At 40.3% G+C, this 18441-nt stretch overlaps 1 long non-coding RNA gene across 1 annotated transcript in view; it reads left to right on the top strand.

The window, feature by feature from the left end:
* The first annotated feature begins 6130 nt into the window (after positions 1–6130).
* The window catches only part of LOC137736542 (uncharacterized), a 28995-nt gene continuing 16684 nt past the window's right edge, over positions 6131–18441 (top strand). The window contains exon 1 of the long non-coding RNA XR_011068764.1: positions 6131–6195. This is a non-coding gene — a long non-coding RNA (uncharacterized lncRNA). The remainder of the gene's footprint in view (positions 6196–18441) is intronic.

The following is an 18441-nucleotide window of genomic DNA, read 5'->3' on the forward strand; positions in this document are numbered from 1 at the left end:
GAGTAGGGCACAGTCCTTCACGTGATGTTCACCTCCCGCACCACACGCTCATCTTGGATCCAAGTTAGGTGCACAACCCTGTCGTACAGACCACTATAGGTGGTTCCGACTCGTAGTTGACCCGTGATTATTCGCCCAGTCTTCACGTGATCGTAGCACTTGAGCATATTTATTTACACCCAGTCCTGTCGTACAGACCACTTTAGGTGATTCCGACTCGTGTGCATGTATAGTTAGTGAGTTGGAGATTTGAGCTCTAGATTTAGCTGTAAAGGTCACGTTAGGTGACTCCAGCTGACAGATTTCATGGCATTGATTTGACATTACCTGAGTACTTGCATTTCTATGTAGAGGCAATCGACGTGGCATATTTCTGAGCATGAGTTATATATATATGCATATTCTATTTTCTGGGAACTTATACAGGTTTTACGGCGAGGGGTTAGGACTTTTGTTATTGAAATGATTTCGAAAAGTTTTGTTTTTGCCCACTCACGTTTTCTGTTTTGCGCCCCTTCAGGTTCTAGTTTGGATAGCTCTGTTGGTGGCTCTCGAGGGATTCACGGCATATCTGACAGATTATCACCAGTGTAGGACCACCTTTGGGTGTGTTTATTTAGTGTTTGTTTCTCCGGACTGCACTAGGTCTTCCGTGCTCTGAATATTGTTTTTCACACTTACGCTTGCACATGTATGTTATTTATGCAATGTATAGCTTTGTTTTTATTTATTCATACTTTTAGTATTATTCTTAGCTTCCGCACTGTGCACATAGTTATGTCACCTTCACGTGACGGATAGCATGCCTTGATCTCGGTCGGGGTGTGTCAATGTCCTCTAATTTGTAGACATTAACCTTTCCATTCATAATTTGTTTCTGCCATCACAATTTTAATAACCTTGCTCTACTTCAGTGACTCAAGTATGGTATTGTTAATGTTAGTGTGAATCTACATACGGAATTAATTGCGCACACTTACATTGAGTTTTCTATTTTCTTGGTTATGTGGTTCTGTTTTTGGTACATTCAGCTTTTATGTTAGAAGCTTTCAACAGTTTAGATCAGGAACTTAAACTAAGGGCTAAAAGTTCTAATATTTATCTCTTACCAATCTAGGGAGGAAATAATTGGCAGAAATAGGATTCAGCAGAATATTTTGACTTGGTCATTTCATTCATTATAGATATATCAAAATGGATTTCTTTTCCTTTTTATATTTCTATTTATATCCATTTTAGGTTTATTTGGTATTTCATCATCACATTAAAAAATATAGAGAAATTTTTTGTTACTTCAGCTAAGAAGAAAACTATTTGGGTGTTACTTGGTTAAAAAGCACCTACAGCCATTAGCAACTTTGGGTAAAATGGTAGTAACAATGGATAGGATTTTTAATTCTAAATTAACTGCCTTTGGCAATGAATTTATCAAAACTACTACAAGATAATATGAAATCTAACATCTCTTATCAACCTTGTAGTAATTTTCAAGCATTCTTTGGGTGGGCATTATTAGTTCTTATTTTTTTCTCTTCACGAACCTGATTGCATAAATTAAATCAATATGGGTTTTGTTATTTCTTTGTTTTTTTTATGTTTATTTTCCACCCATATGTTGTTGATTGTGTGATATATTTATTCATTTTTTCATGTGTATGAGCATTGATATAATGACATTTGAAAAGACACTGATATATCGCATAAGACAATTGTGGAATTTGCAACAATATAAAAAAAGACATTGATATTTTTCCTTCTCATCATCCTTTATGGTGTACATACTTAGATTCGGACAGTAGCACAAGCATTATTGTGACAGCCCGTCTCGGGAATTTTAAAACGTACGCGTGAAAAGATGGTTTTGCCCCTAGTGCGTTTCCTTTACGTTTTGAGGTTGTTTTTGGGTTCCTTGTTGGCATGTTTTGGGCCACACATCATAACATGCACCCACATCCTTTCCCTTGCCCTGTACCCCCTATCCCGTGCCCAGTTCCCTTCCCATTTTCCCCTCCATTGTACGGACACACACACAAACAAATCAAACCTCTACAGATCGAAGAAACCAAGCACATATTCATGCTCGTGAGGCTCGTAGGAGTCCAACCATACCTATTTCAGGTGAGAATACCTTCGTTTTCACGTCGAACTCACGATGCCCGATTTTGGGTACTGTTCATGCACACGTAATTTCTCACGTTTTTGGGAATTTCAAGCTTGTAGGAAGCTTGGTGAGGTCCCTAGGAGGCTCGGGGTGGTTCGTTTGAAGGTTTTGGACGTCGGGATCACGAGTTTCGAGGTTGGCCGGAGTTGGGGTGATTTTCCAGGTGAGATTTTGTGGATTTTAGCACTTGAAAGTGGTATGATTGTGTTCCTCTCGTTGTAAGCTTCATTTTGGTACCAATTTTGTGAAATTTGGGTGAAAAACAAAGAAGTTACAAAGGTTTGAAAATTTCCCGATTTTCCGGCGCCGTCACCGGAGAAGACGATGGAATATTCCGTCAAATCTGACGGAATATTCCTGACGCCGTTGACGGAATCTGTTAGGTATAACGGAATATTCCTAACGGCGTCAACTGACGCCGTCAGCGTGCCAGGCACGTGCATGCGCGTCGCCGGCGCGTGGGGGTGCGTGCGACGGTGAAAAATTATTTTAAAAATATGGGGATGTTCCTGAGGTTGAGTAAATCACGTTGGTGTATTCATACACCCCATTTGAGCATTGTATGAGAAGTTATTTCTAAAGGTTGGTTATGTGCTTTAAAATTAACGTTTTTGTAGTTGTTTCGCATATAGGTGATACCTATCCCGAGGACGAGCGTGGTCACTCGAGGCAGGGGGTTACGACCCTTCCACATACCAGTGAGTGGGCTTTTGGTTTTCCGTATATACCTATATACTTATATTTTCCCAGAAATTGATTTAAACGTTTATTCGTTTATATGCCATGCATTATATTACCGTTGTTTATGCATCGTTATTTACATTTATATATATGTATGTACTGGTGCTGCGGATGCACAGGTAAGTGCCAGGTAAGTGTGATTTATATTTACGCTCAGTAGCAATTTGAGATGCATAGAGAGCTCATAACCTGCACCCTCGGTGATAGTGCTCCCGCCCAGAGTTGGGCACAGTCCTTCACGTGATGTTCACCTCCCGCACCACACGCTTAGCTTGGATCCAAGTTCGGTGCACAGTCCTGTCGTACAGACCACTATAGGTGGTTCCGACTCGTAGGTGACCCGCGATTATTCGCCCAGCCTTCACGTGATCGTAGCACTTGAGCGTTTATATGTATTACACCCAGGCCTGTCGTACAGACCACTTTAGGTGGTTCTGACTCGTGTGCAGGTCCAGTTAGTGAGATTGAGATTTGAGCTCTAGATTCAGCCGTACAGGTCACGTTAGGTGACTCCGGCTGCCAGATTATATGACAGTGACATGATTATACCTGAGCACTTACATATTATTCTGAGGTTTTGGCACGGCATATTCTTGAGCATGATTGTTATGTATATATGTCTATTTTCTGGGAAGTATACAGGTTTTACGGTGAGGGGTTAGAACTTATTTGTTAAATGGTTTTCGAAAAGCTTTGTTTTTGCCCACTCACGCTTTTGTTTTGCGCCCCTCCAGGTTCTAGTTGACTAGCAGGTTTGGTGGTTTCCCAGAGGATTTTTCCCAGCATTTCTGACAGACGATCACCAGCGTAGGATCACCTTCGGGTGTACTTTTGTTGCGACATTTTCTTGGGACTGCTTTAGGCTTTATGCTCTGAACTTAGCGTCATACTTACGCTTGCACTTGTTATTACTTTATGTAAACCAGTTTTTATTTATTCGTATTACTATTTCCATTATTATTTTATTAGTTTCCGCACTGTGCACATGGTTACGTCACTTCCACATGACGGCCAGCATGCCCTAATCTCGATCGGGGTGTGTCAGTTTATTGTGAAAGTATGAGATTTACGGAAATTATGTATACTAAAACTCGGTTGATGAACACTGTTCATTAACAGTGAAATGGCGAAATTGCCCTCTGTTTCTTCTTGGTTCTCAGTTCTGTTCTCTTCTCCCATGTTGGGCACAGGTCCATCATCCTACTTCTTTAGCCTTCAATTAGGTTTTTTTTCTTCCCCTTACCTTTTTGTTGGTTTCTCTCTCGCTGATCTCTGCTTCGATCCATCTTATTTTGCGTTATGTTCTTCTAAAATCTTGCGTTCCTCTCAAATCCTCTGTACTTTATTTCACAAAATATTCACAAAATTGGTCTCTAAAGTTTTATCCTTTGTTCTAAAATCCAGCCGTTCTTATTTTTGTTTTTTGGGGATTTCGTTTGCGATCTCCGTTTTCAAAGAAGTCGTGCATCCCTGTGAACGTAGATTTGTTGACGTTCTGTGGAAACTCATAAAATTGGTTCCCAAGGTTTTATCTTGAACTTGCAATCGCTGGGAAGACTTTGTGTCTCTTTTTCCATCTGTCATATCGGAGTTGTCGTCGGATTTCCGACGAATTTTCAGCCCAGCTTGGGAACGGCCTGTTTCCAGGTTATTGTCCGATAAATTCTATTGAAACCAGGTCGTTTTATAACAGCTCTGTGTGTTTTTTTTTTTTTTGGATTTTTATTGATTTGAACGAACGAAACCCTAACGGTTTGGTTTTACGGTGAGTTGTAGTGTTGTCGAGGCTTTGCCAGCTAAAAGTGGATTCTACCTTTGACGTCCTCCGTTGAAAAATTTGAAATTGGGCAGCAGCTGGAACCGTTGTTTTGGGTATGGTTTCCGTGCCTCCACTTCTTCATTATTCTGTATGCATTTCTTATTTAAATCATTGGAATTTGTGTGAATTCATTTCTATGGATATCTCAAAATTTGAGAAGGCAGTTGTGCTTTTATCAAATGTTTCTTCGTTTTGTGTGATTTCATTTAAATGGATGCCTCAAGTTTTTTTTTTATACTCATTTATGATAATCATGCCTGCTTTTTCCATTGCTATAATTTTTTGAGTGTTCTTGCACTCCTCGGGAGACGAAATTGATATTAAATGTGGATCACAAATTCGGGTGTGTATTAGAAGAGAAATATTGGTTCTCCTCTCTTTTCGAATTTATTAATTGGGTCTCTCTCTCTCTCTCACATAATTGGTGGGTTAGAGCAGGGGATTAGAGGATTGGTGTCTTGGATGCAAGAACTGGCCAACAACTAAAACTAACAAATTTGCAGAGGTGGAGTTGTTTGGGAAACCTATTGTTTTCATTCAAGAAATTATTTGGAGTCTTTTGCTGATTTTGTAATCTCCAAAGTCTCAACAATGTAGTTGGCAAAAGGAGGGTGTTGTAGTAATTTCTTGAGTAAAATTATGAGTAGAAAGAAACCTTCGTTTTGGACCTTCTCCATGGGATCTAAAACGTATCGTTCTAGGGAAGAAATTGGCAATTTAGTGATAAAGTAAATTTTGGATTGGGTTTCCTTGCAATGGCCAGCAACACCCTTTTGAATAACTATTTGTATAGTATTATTGTTTTTTAATTCCATTTTTTTTTGTTACTGTGGAATGTTGATTACTGGTTTTGGATCGTCTATTTGTTTTTTAATGTATTTGCTCAAAGAAATTATATATATGTGAAGCAGCGAGCTATTATGGTTGCTACGGTTGTAATACTTATGGTTAAAACGTTCCATGCAATGGAGAAATGAGACTTAGGCCTGGTTTGGTACTGAGGTGATTCTGAAAAAAGCTGGGAGCTGTTTTTGTGTTTGGTAAACATTCAGCTTCAGCTTTTTTTCACAGTTTTGGGTGAAAAAAAGCCAAAAACAAGAAGCTGCAAAACCCAGCTTTGAAAAACTGGTTTTTTTCACATCTGTTTTACATAAAAGTTTATTAAATACTATAATACTGTTTTTTTTTTTTTTTTCAAAAGCACTTTTACAAAAAAGTTTACCAAACACTCTGCTGCTTTATTTCACAGCTGCTTATTCTCACAGGACAGCAGAAATAGCTTTTTTTCAAAGCACAGCAATACCAAACCAGCCCTTAGTTTGTTTTTATGAAATTAACTATATTTATTAAATTCAATTTACTTTTCTGAGCTAATGATAAGTGATCATTTTTTTTCAATAGGATTTGAAAAGCAATTAGTTATTCTGGTTTCTAAGCTGTTTGTTTCTAGCTTCCAAAACGCTCTCTGCTCAAGGTTAGTAATTTAAACTTCTGGAATGATTTAATTGAAAGTTTAATTATATAGTTTTCTATAGTTCAAGTCAACTTTCATTTACTGTTTATATTAGATGAGAGCTATATTGTTATTGCATATGTTTCATGTCTCAATTGTCTTTTTTTTTTTTTAAATATGTTTTGCAGTTGTTTGTTTTTCAAATAACAGTACCAGTTTGTTTCCATCATGTATAAAAAGCCTATAAATGGTCAAACAAATGATGTTATAAAGCGAAAACAAAATATCACTAATGACAAATATGATAATACATTGTTTGAGCATAATCATCAATCAAAAAGAGTATAAAACTACTTATATCCATAATTCTCACTGCTCCACCAGCAGACCTTCTGCTGAGCACTGTGCCATTGAATGTGTTAATGATGAAACGCTAGATGTGACCCCACTTGAAAAGAAATTGTACACACGTCATCGAAAAGGGAAAAACGTTGTTAGTTTTTTTTTTTGAAACCCAACGAGCTGATTTTATAGAAGCCTACAGGAGGCAAAGAACAAAACAATACCAAGCAGTGACAAGGGATAGACCATAAAGACCCCCCACCTAGTAGAGATGTCACCCCCATCACCACCACACCCAAATTAATGAGGACAAGGTAGCCCATCATTATTCAGTACAAAGACCAATGAAGATGGGGGTCTATCGACCCAAACAACATCACACATCTCCGGACAATCAACCGACGCTAACTCATGCGCCACACTATTAGCTACTCTAGGCACCCACGACCATTGACAGTCCAGAAATTGCCTTCCCAATTGCTGAACCCGAGCCAACATGGGAAAGGCCTCCCAACTTCCCCTAGACAACGAACTAGAGAGACATTTTATAGCTTCAAGGGAGTCAGATTCCAAGATGACATACCTGACTCCCAAGGCCGCACCTAACTGGCACCCATGCATCAGCGCGGTGGCCTCCGCAGCAGCCGCCGAAGGAGCCCTGATAGCGTACCTCGCAGCAGCCACCATCCTTCTGTCCTGTCCCCGCGCAATCACTCCAGCAAAACCCAAATTTGAGGCTTTGGACCAGCTAGCATCCACGTTAATCTTCACAAAAGGATGGACCGGAGCACACCATCGCACATTCAAAATTTCCTTCCTCCCTTCACCCACGTTTCTACACCCAACCGCTGCCTTTGAACTAAAGAAAGAGCTCACCGCCACAGAGATCGCAGCCAAAACTTTAGGAGGACATAATGGCACCCCATTAAACACGAAATCACAGCGGGCCTTCCAAATACACCAACAAGTGAATACAATGTAGGATCGCCTCCATTTCGTGTCGCCCGTGGTGCACATGTTCGGAGAGAAGACTGCCATAATCCATTCCACCCACGTTGGGAGAGAAAGCCGATCCACTTTGTAACCCAACACCCCTCCAAACCATATAAGTTCCACCCATGAACAAGAGAGGAACATATGCTCCAAGGTTTCATCGTGATGTCCACAGATAGGGCAAGTAGAGGTCTGAGAGGATCGCCGGTGGAATAGAGCATCCCGAGTAGGAAGACACCCATGCACCGAGAGCCACAAAAAATGCCGCAACTTAGGAGGCACCTCCAACTTCCAGATACCTTTCCATAAATCCCTGGGAACCCCACGAACAGAAGGCCGACGAGTATCCCTCAACTCTATCGATCTATCTTGCAGCCATTTATACCCCGACTTAACCGAGTAACACCCATTCTTATTAAGCTCCCAGACAAGCCGATCTTTACGACTTAGATCCCCCAGAGGCGTCTCCTCAATAGCCTGCATATCCTCCCCCGAAATGACGGCCTGCAAAAAATCAAGGTTCCACCGCCCCTCCTCCGGACAAATAAGTGCACTAACTCGTAAGCCAGGAGTAACAGCGACCGGACCAACCGGTACCGGATGACCAAGGGCCAAGGATGGCAGCCATCTGTCCTGCCATACCCGAACCTCCTGACCCCCCATAATCTGCCAATGAGAACCCTCCCTAATCAAGTCCCTGCCACAAAGAAGGCTACTCCACGCCCAAGACGCCCGACCACCCTTCTTCGCGTCCCATATCGAGCAATGGGGAAAATACCTAGCCTTAATGACCTGAGCCCATAACGATTCTGGCTCAGTAATTAATCTCCAGCACTGCTTAGCAAGCAGAGCATCATTAAAATCCTGAAAATTTCTGAAGCCTAAACCTCCCTGATCTTTAGGAATACCCAGAACCTCCTTTGAGACCCAATGAATTTTATGGACTCCCTCCTTACATCCCCACCAAAAACCAGCCACTAACGCATCTAATTCATTACACACAACTGCGGGGAATTTGAAGATACTCATAGGATACGCCGGAATAGCTTGGATTACTGCCTTAATCAAAACCTCTTTGCCGGCACGGGAAAGTGAGCTTTGTTTCCACCCTTGAAGCTTTTCCATAATTCTTCCCTTCACATAAGCAAGACCACGCTGCTTCGACCGACCCCAAATAGCAGGAACCCCCAAGTAGGTCCCCGGATTGTTAACCACATCCATGCCAAGAGACCTCCCCAACTGATCAGCGATCCCCGCCGGCACATTTACCCCAAAGAAAACACTAGACTTCATTAAATTCACCTTCTGCCCAGAAGCTACACAGAAACTGTCAAGCAACTGTCTTAGGTTACGGCAGTTTTTCTGATCAGCACGCAGAAACAAGAGAGTATCATCAGCAAAGAAAAGGTGAGAAATCACAGGACCCGAGCCGCCCATCTTGACACCCTCCAAACGACCCTGAACAACCGCATCCTGAATCAGTTTTGACAACACCTCCCCCACCAGAATAAATAAATAAGGAGAAAGGGGATCCCCCTGACGGATACCCCGAGAGGGAACAAAAGACTTCCCTGCCTGCCCATTTAGGAGAACAGCGAAATGTACAGACGATAAGCAACCATTAATCAGCGATCTCCATCTACTACAGAACCCCATTCTATCCATAACTGCATCCAAAAAATCCCATTCCACTCGGTCATAAGCCTTCTGCATATCCAGCTTAATACCCATCTCAAACTTGTTCCTTGCTTTTCTCCCCTTCAGAAAATGAAACATCTCATGGGCAATACCAATGCTGTCCTGAATTTGTCTGCCCGCCACAAAAGCATTCTGAGTCTGAGAGATAATTGATGGTAATAAGACCTTCAATCGGTTGGCGAGAATCTTAGAGAGAATTTTATACGAGTAGTTGCACAAGCTGATGGGCCTAAATTGCGACACATACTCCGGGTTTGGAACCTTGGGAATCAACACAATATGGGTTAGGTTTAAATGCCCCGTACCCCCAGAATCCTGAAGCAAGTCTTTGACCAGAGCAAGAATATCCTCCCTCACAATCTCCCAGTACGTTTGATAAAAAATCCCCTGGAATCCATCAGGGCCTGGAGCCTTTAGACCGCCCATTTGCAAAGCTGCCTCCTTAATTTCCTCCTCCGACACAGGCGCAATGAGAGCCTCATTCATCTCGTTAGATACCGAGGGAGTCAAGCAATCCAACAACGTTCCCCAATCACGATCCCCGGCCGAGCGAAAAACCGAAGTGAAATGATTTTCCACCAATTGGCGGACTTGAAACGGGCGATCAACCCAACTTCCATTCTCATTCCTAAGCTTCACAACTTTGTTTCTCCGACGCCTCTGAATGGTGGAAGAGTGAAAGATTATGCGGACTTGAGTGATAAGAGTTATAAATGTGTTGATTGTGGTGCATATTTTTGGTTAAAAGAGTCGCTTAAACAAAGTTGGAAAAAAAATCAACCCATTTTCACTCTTTGTTGTCAACAAGGAAAAATTAAATTTTCAACTCCAAAGCGAACGCTGATTTTTTAGATTCCTTGCTTGATCCGAATGGATGTCAACAAAGTTTATCATTTCAAGAAAATATTAGAGCTTATAATTCTATGTTTTCATTTACTTCAATGGGAGCGAAAGTTGATCATTCAATTAATGATGGATCAAGTCCTTACATTTTTAAAATTAGCGGTCAAGTTTATCATTTGATGGGATCTCTTTTATCCTCTAATAATGAGTCCAAAATTTGCTTAGCTATATGTTTATGATACATATAATGAAGTACAAAATCGTCTTAAAATTGTTGATAGTGATGGAAAAAATGTAAGACTTGATTCAAAAATTGTAGAAAAAGGAGAGAATAAGCGAGAGAAAGAAGATGAATCACCTTTCCGGGAAAAGGGATTCACATCTGGTTCACCACGATTATTATTCTGCCGAGATTACAAAACCCCAGTGTAGGGCAGGCAGCTAGTGACACACCCCGACTCGGAAAGTCCACTTGGACCCTGAATCGAGCTGTGCTGGCCGACACCTGGAAGATGACGAAGCCATAAAATGTGATAGTGTATAAAAAGTGAATAAATTTGAATCTAAAAGTGTCTAAGTACCAGAGTGCGCTACGAGTGGGAGCGAACCCATTTCACACGCGATGTCAGTAGTGTGGGTAAGAATCATACCCTCAGAAATATCTATCAATACTAAGATTCGCCACAGATTCTTGTCGATACAAACTCAGCAGCTAAAACCTGGAGGGCACCAAACAAAAGGTGTGAGTAAGCAATAAAACCAAGCTTCCCAAAGTTATTACCTCTCAAAAAGTAATGCCCCTAAATGTGAAACCCGTATCGTTTTCCATAAGACAGTACAACAAATATACATATATCCAAACCATACTCAGAAATGACCAAAACCACGGTTTGCCATCAACTCCACCATACATTAATAAGTAGGCCAAATGAACTAAATCAATGCAAAGTGATATATCAGTCAGAGTCATCTAAATGACATGTACAACTTATCCATATCTCATCAATCATGGCTAGCTTATAAGTCGGAGTCACCTATAGTGACTTGTACGACTTATCCATATCTCATCAATCCTGGCTAGCATATAAGTCGGAGTCACCTATAGTGACCTGTACGACTTATCCATATCTCATCAATCCTGGCTAGCCAATAGCTCAATAAGTATACCTGCACACGAGTCGGAACCACCTAAAGTGGTCTGTACGACAGGACTGGGTGTAAATAAATACGCTCAAGTGCTACGATCACGTGAAGACTGGGCGAATAATCGCGGGTCACCTACGAGTCGGAACCACCTAAAGTGGTCTGTACGACAGGACTGTGCACCTACCTTGAATCCAAGGTGAGCGTAAGGTGCGGGAGGTGAACATCACGTGAAGGACTGTGCCCTGGCCACGGGCGGGAGCACTAACACCGGGGCGCAAGTTTATGAGCTCTCAATGCATCTCAATATAACATATGGAACTCATGGCAACCAGTACGACAGTATCGAAGTTGCCTAACACATAACTGTAGTCATGCCATAACTCAATCGATTCAACTAATACCATAAACTCACATGAACTTACCTGGGTGTCCTGAGTTCACCTTTGCACTTGAAAGCATTCCTAATAATTATATGCAAGTAATATACATATGGATATACCATGATGCAATCTAATACTCAACCATGTCGTAGCATTTTCAATTATAAACAATACAGTGAGAAGTGTACAATCAATAACGCCTTACTCCCAAACTACTTATTTTCAGGGATAATTATCCATGACAACCCAATTAACACTAATTTAACAAACTAATTCATAAAACTTGCCTTTACCAATTTCCTTCGCATTACTCAATTTCCCAAGCAAGGCTTTTGTCTCAAATATTTTATGGCTGCATCTAACGTCTCGTTAGATTGCCGACGTACCCTAGATAGGGATCAAGCCATTCGTAGTTCATATAGGTACTTCAAGCATTCACAATAATTATACGAAGGTAATATACCTAATCAATTTAAAAGTGTCGATAGAACTCTCAACAATATGTACGATAAAAAGGAAAAGATCCACTCACCTGGAGTCCATGCTATGATTCTCTAGCGCACACATCGAGGCGTCCTGAATGATTGGTCCCTGTGACCAATTATCAAATCACATCTCAGAACTCTTATCCAAAGAATACGTAATTCACATAAAACACAACCTCAACGACATTCTAAAATAGTTTGAGACCCATTGACCACAAGTCAACCGTCGACCAAAGATCGACGGTAGGGTTTACAACCCTGTATAACTTGACCCGGAAGATCCGCATATCAGATTTCCAATCCGCAACTCCCAACGATCCACAATATGTTTCTAGAATAACATATTAAAATTTCATTACGATCCAACGGTCAGATCTCCGCCAATTGCCTAAAACAAGTGGCCGTGAACATTTATTTTACTAACTTACAAATCCAATTCAGGAAGATCCGTAAGTTGGATTCCCGATCCATAAATTCCTATGATCTTTAAATATTACGTATTATAATGTATCCAATTTTGGTGACGATCCAACGGTCAGATCATCGATTCACATTTTTATCAAGTAACGTATTGTAACGAATTTAGGTTCCAAATATCAACCTACGTCATTCATATGAAAAAACTGAATTCAAGACATTTGACATAGCCTAAAAATAGCATTGGCGGCCCAATGGCCACGCGCCGCCGCGGGTGGTGGTCGGCCGCCCTGACTCGTCGGAAAATCCAACTATTTCCAAAAATTCTCAAACTTCACAGAAATGAAGATCTCAGTTAGTGGAGCAACTTTCATACCTGCCACGAAGTCAAAAAGTGGACGGAAGATGGTCAAATTTTCCCACAAAGCCGGCGGGTGCCTAAAACTTCCCGACGCCGATTCGTCGTCTACGGTGGTCCAACGGGGTCAAGGTTGGTTGGGTTTTTCTCCTGGGATGATGGGCTACAAAGCCCAAGTGGTGGCATCGGCCATCGCTTTGCCGATTTGCCGGAAAATCGAAAAGGGTGGCCGGAGCACCATTGATTTTCATCAACTTTCGTGGCCTCAAACCGCCCCATACCATGGTTAATCAAGGTGGTTCTTGGGTGGGTTTTGTAGGGGGGAATGATAGCTTCAAGATGGTGGTGGTGGCATCGAAAAACTCCACCGGAGTTGGCCGGAATCGGCCTTGGAAAATGGACCCGCGGTGGGTGCGGGTGGACGGGAACCACTTCCTTTTCTTCTTTTTTTTTTTTTTTTTTTTTTTTTTCTCTTTCCTCCCTCCATTTCTGATTGGGCTTCCCCCACAAAGTGGGGATTTAATTTAAATAAACACTAAACCTTGAATAACCAATTTCGAACGTCCGTAATTATACCGTTATAATCCGGACTCGCAAACGGCTTTCGCCTATACGTTCTTACCAAAGAGTACTACGAGGATATGCTAAAAGAATAAGTCCCACATCTCTCAAGTCGATGGTCAACGGAAGTCAAATTCCTTGCCTCTAGGGCAATTTCGTAAATTCACGCTTTTAAAATAAAATAAAAACGTAAAATTTGGAACGGGTTGTCACAATCTACCCACCTTAAGAAAATTTCGTTCTCGAAATTTAAAATCATCAGTCCAAAGTAGAATACTCAAAATTAAAGAGATATATGTATGTAAATACATACACGAATAACACACAAAGTGATAGCGACTACATAAAAGAGGATGACATTCCGTCATGATCGGAGTGTAGTGACTCTTCTTTCATGCCTCCAAATTCCTACCATCCTCTCATAAACGTGTTCAAAGCGTAACGCACTTCGAAATTAAGCATGTAATATTTTTGGGTCAAGCCCAAACAACCATTAACGAATTAAATAAGTAAATACAAATATTAACGTAGAATAATCTACTTGTTTACTTGCTTAACAACCCAACGAATAAGTTATTAATATTACGGTCTGCACCCCGCAAAACCGACAATTCACTGTTGTCTTGATAAGCAAGTAACAATTCCCGAGGGTGCAATATTACCATCTTGCCCCTCAATGGGAAATACACATACCAGCCTTTATCGTACTCATTCACTACCTTCTGAGGCAACATCGTTAATAACATAAATTTTCTACATCACAATCTCAATCAAATATTTGTTCGCAATAATCTGCTGTAAATCACAAGCTGCACATACAATATTTGTATTATATTTCGAAGGATACCATACTCCTAAACAGGAATGTAACCATAGTTACCCATAATTCTAACAAAAGTATGCGTCCATTAAATATGCGCTGTGCGTAAAATCTCCATACATCAACCATGCTACTGGTTACAAGTGACTAGAATGGAGATAAGGATATACTGCAACCATGCTACTGGTGGGACAAACAAGATGCAACTCGTCCACAAAGGTCTGAGTAACTCATTTCAAACTAATCGTTAATCTAGGGATAGAAATGCAATAATGAACAACTTCTAATACTCAAAACCTTCATAACGACTTCCAAAGGCTTGGAAGTGAAACATGTAACACGATGAAATATAAATACACCAAGATGATAATCTTGTCAGGTTTTTGTTTGCTGAATTTGTATAGAAGTCTAGGAGTAGTTTTCTCAAAAAGTCATCGTCCTCTGGACGCAATTAGAAAATTGTAGTTGCCCAAGGAAGTTTGAACTCTATATCCTCAATATCCCCACAACATTAATCAAAAGTGGGGTGCATCTAGAGTGAGGATTCATTTAGAACACATCAAAGGGAGCCTCGATTTTATCCCTTCCCTACTTCCACTTTTGGTCACGTCACAAAGAGAATTTCTAGATCACATCACCCGAAGAGGTTGACTACATCCGACTTCTATCTTAGTGGTGTTCACAAGTGTCTTGTTGTTGAAATTTCAACACCCATTTTCAGGAAATAACTATTGCCAATACTTCAATTTTTAGAGCAAGAAGAATATTGTTTTCTACTTAAGTAAACAACCACCAATTGGAACATCATATAAGCGTATCATTGGTTTAGCATCACGATTAATGAATTTCACATTCTTTACATATACAACATATCTCGAACTGAGCATATAAAAAGATACTTCCTAACTCCATTCATACAAAATGATTAAAATCATTTGAACCATTTCTTGATAGATTAAAGGTAACTCTATATCAATACTCATATTTCCCAACTAAATAGAATAGGACATGCTGGAAGTGTGCGAGAGTAGATACACGATAGTGCACTCATAGATGCTAATTTAATTCTACTATTGCCTCTGACAGAACTTAGCTTGTTCCAAAAAGTAAATGTAATAAAAAGTTCTAAGATCAATGAAGATTTGGACACACTTTTCTACATAAAAGTCCCAATCAATATTCCAATGAATTTAGAAATTGTTAATTCTAGATCATAAGTATGATGGTTCATCTTTAGCGGTTCTACCACCGAGAAACATAAGCGTTAACCTACTAAGAAAGTTTGAATCCGAATTGACTTGTCACATCAATCTACAATCACTATGCATCATCAAAATCTCCACCGAGAAGTGTCATCTAGCCTTCGAAATAAGGTGATGACTGTTGACTTTAGGTCAATGAATAAGATGGTTCGTTTCAAACGGTTCTAATCGTGAAAAATAAAAGCAATACTCCGTCATGTTGCCATACCAACTTAACAATGTGGTGGTATCCGCAGTAAGATTTTTGGGATATGACGCCAAAAGTATACGTCCTCGAATTTACAGTACTACTAACCAACTCTACGACACGAACTAAAAGGTCTTCACAGTTTCCTCGACACTCATAACAATCTAACAGTGAGATATCATCCCGCATTTCGATTCTAATGTCTACCTATGGAAGTGATCGAGAGGTGGTTAGTCAAAGGGTTTTCGTTTACCTAGATAAGTGATAGGGTAAAAACAACAATCATGAGTTTACCGTCCTATTGCAAAGCTTATTCCTAAGCTTCCACGATCCTAATTTATTCGGCTCAAGCGAAGTAGTTCATTGATCCTAGGAGGATTTGATGATTGCTTTTTGGATTTCTACAACTCCCAGGATATGACAACTTACATTCGCAAGCCTATTCTCACCCATTTAATAAGTACCAACTATGAAAGCAAAAATCTGGGAATAACGTTGATTGAAAAATCTCAATGCTAGAAAAAGACCTTGCTTAATATCTACTTTCAAAAAGACTTCATCGACAGTCGATCTTCCTCCTAAAGATTCAACATGAACACAAGTATGCTTGAAGATATTAGTGCTAATAGGGACCAAAAAAAAAAATTAACCCTCAGATGATCTTCCGCGAAATGTTACTAAGAAATCAAGACTAACTAAGATTTCCAATCTCTAAAGGATCAATACTAACGGCGGTAGGACAATGATAGAATTATTTGGTAATATCTCTGGCGATACATGATTATCAAAACATTTACTTAGGCTATCAACTTGCCTCACTTTTATACATTTCCTCCACAAGGAAAATCTTCGTTTTAATTCTAAGGACAACCACCAAAATGATTTTATAAAATGTCGTCAAGACCACAAAATTGTCCAAAACTGAAGAAAAGTTAACATATTTTTCCATATTCGACGAGGTGGCATCATTCGAACGTCAAACACAAAAACCAAGAGAGCTCACATCACGCGTGTGATGACCACAATACTGCCTAACATATGCTCTGATACCAAACTGACACACCCCGACTCGGAAAGTCCACTTGGACCCTGAATCGAGCTGTGATGGCCGACACCTGGAAGGTGACGAAGCTATAAAATGTGATAGTGTATAAAAAGTGAATAAATTTGAATCTAAAAGTGTCTAAGTACTAGAGCGCTACGAGTGGGAGCGAACTCATTTCACACGCGATGTCGGAGCATAAGTAAGGTACAATAGTGTGGGTAAGAATCATACCCTCAGAAATATCTATCAATACTAAGATTCGCCACAGATTCTTGTCGATACAAACTCAGCAGCTAAAATCTGGAGGGCACCAAACAGAAGGTGTGAGTAAGCAATAAAACCAAGCTTCCCAAAGTTATTACCTCTCTAAAAGTAATGCCCCTAAATGTAAAACCCGTATCGTTTTCCATAAGACAGTACAACATATATACATATATCCAAACCATACTCAGAAATGACCAAAACCACGGTTTGCCAACAACTCCACCATACATTAATAAGTAGGTCAAATGAACTAAATCAATACAAAGTGATATATCAGTCAGAGTCATCTAAAATGACATGTACAACTTATTCATATCTCATCAATCATGGCTAGCATATAAGTCGGAGTCACCTATAGTGACCTGTACGACTTATCCATATCTCATCAATCCTGGCTAGCCAATAGCTCAATAAGTATACCTGCACACGAGTCGGAACCACCTAAAGTGGTCTGTACGACAGGACTGGGTTTTAATAAATACGCTCAAGTGCTACGATCACGTGAAGACTGGGTGAATAATCGCGGGTCACCTACGAGTCGGAACCACCTAAATTGGTCTGTACGACAGGACTGTGCACCTACCTTGAATCCAAGGTGAGGGTAAGGTGTGGGAGGTGAACATCACATGAAGGACTGTGCCCTGGCCACGGGCGGGAGCACTAACACCGGGGTGCAGGTTTATGAGCTCTCAATGCATCTCAATATAACATGTGGAACTCATGGCAACCAGTACGACAATATCGAAGTTGCCTAACACATAACTGTAGTCATGCTATAACTCAATCGATTCAACTAATACCATAAACTCACCTGAACTTACCTGGGTGTCCTAAGTTCACCTTTGCACTTGAAAGCATTCCCAATAATTATATGCAAGTAATATACATATGGATATACCATGATGCAATCTAATACTCAACCATGTCATAGCATTTTCAATTATAAACAATACAGTGAGAAGTGTACAATCAATAACGTCCTACTCCCAAACTACTTATTTTCAGGGATAATTATCCATGACAACCCAATTAACACTAATTTAACAAACTAATGCATAAAACTAAAACTTGCCTTTACCAATTTCCTTCGCATTACTCAATTTCCCAAGCAAGGCTTATGTCTCAAATATTTTATGGCTGCATCTAACGTCTCGTTAGACTGCCTACGTACCCTAGACAGGGATCAAGCCATTCGTAGTTCATATAGGTACTTCAAGCATTCACAATAATTATACGAAGGTAATATACCTAATCAATTTAAAAGTGTCGATAGAACTCTCAACAATATATACGATAAAAAGGAAAAGATCCACTCACCTGGAGTCCACGATATGATTCTCTAGCGCACACATCGAGGCGTCCTGAATGATTGGTCCCTGTGACCAATTATCAAATCACATCTCAGAACTCTTATTCGAAGAATACGTAATTCACATAAAACACAACCTCAACGACATTCTAAAATA

The sequence above is a fragment of the Pyrus communis genome, chromosome 6, assembly GCF_963583255.1.
Source record: "Pyrus communis chromosome 6, drPyrComm1.1, whole genome shotgun sequence".
In the NCBI taxonomy this organism is placed as follows: Eukaryota; Viridiplantae; Streptophyta; class Magnoliopsida; order Rosales; family Rosaceae; genus Pyrus; species Pyrus communis.